The sequence below is a fragment of the Xenopus laevis genome, chromosome 5L, assembly GCF_017654675.1.
Source record: "Xenopus laevis strain J_2021 chromosome 5L, Xenopus_laevis_v10.1, whole genome shotgun sequence".
Classification (NCBI taxonomy): Eukaryota; Metazoa; Chordata; class Amphibia; order Anura; family Pipidae; genus Xenopus; species Xenopus laevis.
This window is the reverse complement of record NC_054379.1, coordinates 140315223-140322210: the sequence shown is the minus strand read 5'-3', so window position 1 is coordinate 140322210 and position 6988 is coordinate 140315223.

Here is a 6988-nt window from a genome sequence, read left to right as displayed (position 1 = left end):
TTGGTCTGTATTGTATGTCTAATAATGCTATATGTTGGTCTGTATTGTATGTCTAATAATACTATATGTTGGTCTGTATTGTATGTCTAATAATAATGTGTTGGTCTGTATTGTATGTCTAATAATAATGTGTTGGTCTGTATTGTATGTCTAGTAATACTATATGTTGGTCTGTATTGTATGTCAATTAATACTATATGTTGTTCTGTATTGTATGTCTAATAATACGATCTGTTGGTCTGTATTGTATGTCTGATAATACTATGTGTTGGTCTGTATTGTATGTCTAATAATGTTATGTGTTGGTCTGTATTGTATGTCTAATAATACTATATATTGATCTGTATTGTATGTCTAATAATACTATATGTTGGTCTGTATTGTATGTCTAATAATAATGTGTTGGTCTGTATTGTATGTCTAATAATAATGTGTTGGTCTGTATTGTATGTCTAGTAATACTATATGTTGGTCTGTATTGTATGTCTAGTAATACTATATGTTGGTCTGTATTGTATGTCAATTAATACTATATGTTGTTCTGTATTGTATGTCTAATAATACGATCTGTTGGTCTGTATTGTATGTCTGATAATACTATGTGTTGGTCTGTATTGTATGTCTAATAATGTTATGTGTTGGTCTGTATTGTATGTCTAATAATACTATATATTGATCTGTATTGTATGTCTAATAATGCTATATGTTGGTCTGTATTGTATGTCTGATAATACTATGTGTTGGTCTGTATTGTATGTCTAATAATGTTATGTGTTGGTCTGTATTGTATGTCTAATAATACTATATATTGATCTGTATTGTATGTCTAATAATGCTATATGTTGGTCTGTATTGTATGTCTAATAATACTATATGTTGGTCTGTATTGTATGTCTAATAATGCTATATGTTGGTCTGTATTGTATGTCTAATAATACTATATGTTGGTCTGTATTGTATGTCTAATAATGCTATATGTTGGTCTGTATTGTATGTCTAATAATGCTATATGTTGGTCTGTATTGTATGTCTAATAATACTATATGTTGGTCTGTATTGTATGTCTAATAATAATGTGTTGGTCTGTATTGTATGTCTAATAATAATGTGTTGGTCTGTATTGTATGTCTAGTAATACTATATGTTGGTCTGTATTGTATGTCAATTAATACTATATGTTGTTCTGTATTGTATGTCTAATAATACGATCTGTTGGTCTGTATTGTATGTCTGATAATACTATGTGTTGGTCTGTATTGTATGTCTAATAATACTATATGTTGGTCTGTATTGTATGTCTAATAATACTATATGTTGGTCTGTATTGTATGTCTAATAATACTATACTGCACATTTGCCCATTATGGAACAGCCACAGTGGACCACTGAGACCCAGCTGAAGATGGTGGTGCTGATAGACATATACAGTATGTCCAAACCAGAGACCTTTTTCAATAAAGAGGAGCACCAGCCAGGGGTATAAGGTTAGTTTAGTTCAATTGGTACCCTCAGCAAATGACACTTGCCTTGTGGTTACAAAAGCCAAAAAAGATGAATTTGTATTTTATGTCATTGTAACGTATTTGGGGATAGTTTGTTTAGAGCACCAGTCATGCCCTGTAGTATGAGGTATGTCGGGGGGGGGGGCAAGGCTATCAGTGGGAGGTTTCTAATGGAAACAAGAGAAAGAACCATGGTTCCTGTAAGCTAAATGTGCAGAATCAAAGTCAAATTTACAGCCAAAGTATCCGTTCATTTTGCCATTTAGGGTAGTAGATACTTCACTGTTTCTTTGTCATTTAAGTTATTAGGTTTGTTTCTTTTGTACCCAAATTGGAATTATTTAAACAATGTTGGGCGTGCATAAATGTTCTGACCACTAGGTGGCGATGTGTGATAGTCATCTACATTAAATTTTACGGGCTGTATTAGTAGCTTGAGGAAAGGCCAAGGGAAGCCATAAACATTGCATTGCTGCTGCTTGGATTGAAGTCTGTGCCCTTGTACTAATAAAGGCAATTTAATTTTCCTAACAAAGTACTGTCCAAGTATTGAATTGTGGGCCACAGGGTCTCAAAAGGACGTTGCATGACATACTAGGCTAATTTATTAAGCGCAAGGCCTGGTGCAGCTGTAAAATGCAAAAAAAGTTTTTTTGCACTTTGTCTCCTGCTCTGAACATTCAAACACTGCCACAGGTTTTGCACTCCGAAACAGATTGGAAAGTTTTTCATGACCCAATGAATACAATGCTGCCCCCCCCCTTTTTGTTGGGACTGCACTTTGTCACAATTGAAGACTGATTAGTAATTAATACAGATAATTACTACATGGCAGCTCAGAAACCAGTGCAATTAGCTTTAGAATTTAATAATCAGCCCTGTAGCATCAGCTTATATTACAGGCCAACCTCATTTTCTGCTTGATAATTAGTGACGACCCCTAAGCTTAGCTTCTCAACAGCTGCTCAGAGCCCACTGAGCATGTGAGTGTCACAGACACTTTCCAATATGGTGACCCCCTGTGACAAAGTCCTGGATCATTGCTGCTATTGACAAGCTGAAACTTTAGGCTGGTGCAATAATTTCACTATATAAAATATGGCATTTTTAGCCATATTAATTTTTAGGGTTCTTCAAGAGGGGAGCTTTTGTCCAGTTACATTTGCCTTCCACACAGGCACTCTTAATAATGGTACAAAGACTGCTTCCGATTTATCAAAGGTAAAGGTTTTAAAAAAAAAAAAATGTAAAACCTTTCCTGACATTCTGAAACTTTTCATGACTTCTCTTCAAAGTCAAAAAATGATCTTGCTCAGTAATCCCTTCCCCACTTCCCCCATTGCTTATGTCTTTAGAATGTGTTCTTCAGTTTTAAAGGGAAGGAAACCAAGGTGGCGCAAAAACCCTCCCCCCCCTCCCGTGTGTTGCCCACCCTCCCTCCTCCCCCCTGGCCTACCCGTCCCGCTGGGCAAATGCCCCTAACTTGTTACTTACCCTTCTGCGCAGGTCCAGTCCAGGGAGTTCACAGACGACATCTTCTTCCACGCGATCTTCTTCCTGCTTGCACCGAAAGTCACAAAGTACTTTTGGCGCATGCGCAGTAGATCGTACCGGCGAAATGCTCCTACTGCGCATGCGCCGTTCACAGCAGGAAGAAGATCGCGTGGAAGAAGATGTCGTCTGTGAACTCCCTGGACTGGACCTGCGCAGAAGGGTAAGTAACAAGTTAGGGGCATTTGCCCAGCGGGAGGAGTAGGCCAGGGGGGAGGGTGGGCAACACACGGGAGGGGGGGAGGGTTTTTGCGCCACCTAGGTTTCCTTCTCCTTTAAGCCGTTGAAAAACATTTTATTCCCTTATCATCATACACAACTTTCCAGCCAGCACATAATACAGCAGGAAATATCACTTTAAGCATAATAATTACTCAGCCTAGATAACATTGAGTAGGAAATAAATTTATGATCATTATTTGTAATGCTTCACTCCGCTACTAATTAAAAAGCAAATATATACAGTACTTAGGAACTTGCTTTTCCTAAGAAGCACTTGGCACACCGCAAACTCTGTCAAGGTGTTCACTAGTGGGCAAAGTGGCCATCGCTTGTGACAATTCGCCAGAAATCTTATCCGCAGGGACATCGTCAATTCATTAACAGGTGTAGAGGACAATTCGCTAGCAAATGAGACTGTCGCTAGTGTCTGTTCGCACACTATCTATCGCCAGGCGACTTTTCGCTCTGGTGGACGGTAGTTACCCCTTTTGCCAGAGTTTACTTCGCCACTTCAGACCAGGTCAACTGTTAAAACTAAGCCACATCTTCCTCAATCTTATGTCACTGACAACTTATCCTGTATGCTGGAAATGCGTTAACGTTGGCGACTTTTCTTTTTTCAAAGCAGAATTGCCTTCAAAAGTCCAAACTAATAAAGATTTATGTGTGAACAATTTTTTAAAACTAATTTTAGGGGCATGCCACATTTGTTTAAGGATGGGCTCATGTCTAGGGCATTAGAGGATCTCTTCTGTCTTTATTATGGCTTATTGGACATTTGCCACTTCAAGCATTTGCACCAACATTACTATTAAAGATGTCCATATGACTTTTAAATTAACCTAAATGCAAGAGTGCTAGTGAAGTTTCACCATCATTCGACTGCTAAGACGCAACTTTGCATTTTAGTGAATTAGAGTAGTGGTGACGAATTTGCGCCTGGTGGAGTGTGATGAAGCAGTCACTGGCGAAAATTTGCCCCTTAGTGAATTTGCCCCTTAGTGAATTTGCCCCTTTGACTCTCTGCTGATTGATATACTACTGCAGTCCAGTCCATAATAAATATAGCTGCCAGACTAATTTCTGCTCTTTCTCCACCATGCTACTCTGCCAGACACTACACTTCAGGCCCCCCAATGGCAATCTGTGGGTTCTGGCAAATGCCAGAGGTACTGCTGTAAGTTGCCATTTATTGGGCTGGTGGGGGGCTGCTTGTACCTCTATGTACCTGAAATGACAGGGCCTGTTTTGATTCCAATCTTGATCAAAGAAACGTAGGCAGGAAATTCTGTTTTGGCTTGCCTCTAGAGCTTTCCATCAAGTGGCACACAAATACTATTTAGCTAAACAAGTAACGAGACCTGCTGCCTCTTCTTCCCATTTATTAAACTATCCATGTTTTGGCCAACCCATGTTATCTGAGACACAAAGGCTTCCAATATGAATATTTGTGTCCCAGCTTTTGCTGGTTAAGCCTTTAATTATAAACCAGAGATATTGGAAATTGTAGTTCAGCAACAGCTGGGTAAACAAGGGTCGACAACCTCTGGGGTTCTCATTTCGATAATGGAATGCTTGTGTTGCACTTATGGGGTAAATTTGATAGAGGTGATCAACTCAATGTTACAAATAATATCAATATTATCCGGCAGCTAGTTTGGCAGTTGGTAAAAACTGTTTGACTCAACAAAGGCTTGGGGTTGCCAGTCAGAATACCAGAGGATCATCCCCATCCTTAGCAAGACCAAGTCAAGGACAATTCCATTAGCCATTGTTGCCAGGTTCTCTAGTGAGCACTAGGAGACCCAGTCCCTTCAGCAAAGCCAATATTTGCTTAAACAATAAGAATCAAAAACAGCAAAGTATTTGTATTTGATAACCTTTAAGCCTTTGTAAGTCTATTCAATTGATTATTAAATGCCGATTATTAAATGTCTGGTGAGATCCAGACTGCATATTTAGTTTTCCTGGTATCCTTTGTATTCATCATTATGTCTTTTATAATGTTTTTTATAGTCGTATCAGTATAACCGCCATTAGTCTTCAATATGTTTTTCATGTTCGGGACAACATGCCATTTCAAGCTTTTCTAACTTTCATGCAATTTTACTTGTGAACTCTCATGCACTTTTACTAATTTTTAAAATTTACAGTGCTCTAACATGGCATGACCAATTATCTATAACCTATAATCTTTGGCAAGATTGTTGCTAGATTTTCAGCTTTCTGTAAAATATATTCTTGTGAAAAATTGCCCACATTTTTTTTTTGCTGTACCTTAGGAGATTTTTGTATAATTTTTGCTTTGGAAGAAATGTTAAAGTGTTTAAAAAACAAATGTTTTTCCTGTAGGGAAACCTTGATATTTGGAAAACGGATTTTAGTTAATCTGCCCCTCAGAGTATATTTTTTTTTTATCCAAGCTAAACTTCTGCTGCTTGTACTAAATAATCCCACATATTGTGGTCTTCACCATTGTTATTGCTTTGGAGACCTCTCTATCACTTTGGTTTTCTTCTGTTTTTCTTTGAGATACTGTGGACATATAACTGTGCCACATTTGAAACATTTAAAAGAATTCATATCCAGCTATAGATTTTATTATCTGGAATGCTTGGGACCTGAGGTTTTCCTGATAAAGAATGTTTCAGTAATTTAGAGAATCATTACAAATCACTTAAATGGGGGAACATACGATTAAAAATTACTTTAAAAAATAATGCACCATTTCTGCAATAATACAATTACTCTTTACTATATGTCTCTCTTTCTTCAGGTGTCGGATTTTAATTGACCGTTCGATTTAGCTCCTTTTGACTAGAAGATGTACTAGAGCTCACTCTTTCATGGAAAGAGAGCCTCTCTACATGCAGGATTTGTGCAGAAGTCAGTTGTTTTGTTGGACTGGTATCAGTTATTTGTGTTAGTTCTAGGAGGAGATATATTAGATCTGTCAAAATCCTGACTCCTTGCATACAAACAGATGCTAAGAGAGAAATGCTGAAGACTAACTTAGTAATGTTCTTAGAAAACTACATATTTAAGTGCGATTAATTAAATTGTTACATTTTAATTTCCCCTTTAAACATTAAATAACCCCAATAGTTAACTTAATACAGAGCTTTCTGGATAAGGGAAGTCCCAAACATCCCCATATTGTGATGATCCGGCTACAGCAAGTGGAGCAAATTCAAGTTCAGTTGGTTTAAAAAAAAAAAAAGTCCTGTAAGGTTGCAAAAACAATGTTTTTATTAACACATAGAGAAGAAGTGTGTTCCAACATATTACACAGAGGAGTGTTTAAAATACAAACATAAAGATTATATAGTGAATAAAGCACCGGCTCTTGTAAAATATAAGGATATTATAAGTTACAGAGGAGTTTCATGAAACTATAACATATAAAAGCACGAGGCCAAAGGATGAGTGTTTTTATACAGGTCATAGAACTGCGAGGTGACTTCTAATATCCTCCTATTTCAACTTTATTTATTATAATACACACGTTTCAGTGAGTTATGTGACAGAAATGACATCAATAAGCACCGACATTAACTGATATTCATGGCTCTTGTTATACAAATAACCTATAGGAGTCAAAAGGGCCTTGCCCATCAGAACTTACATTCTAAAAGATGATTTCAGTTTCTTTTATATTTTTCTTTGCATGAATGTTTGATTGTAGCTCTGTCAAATATGTAGACATTTTTGGA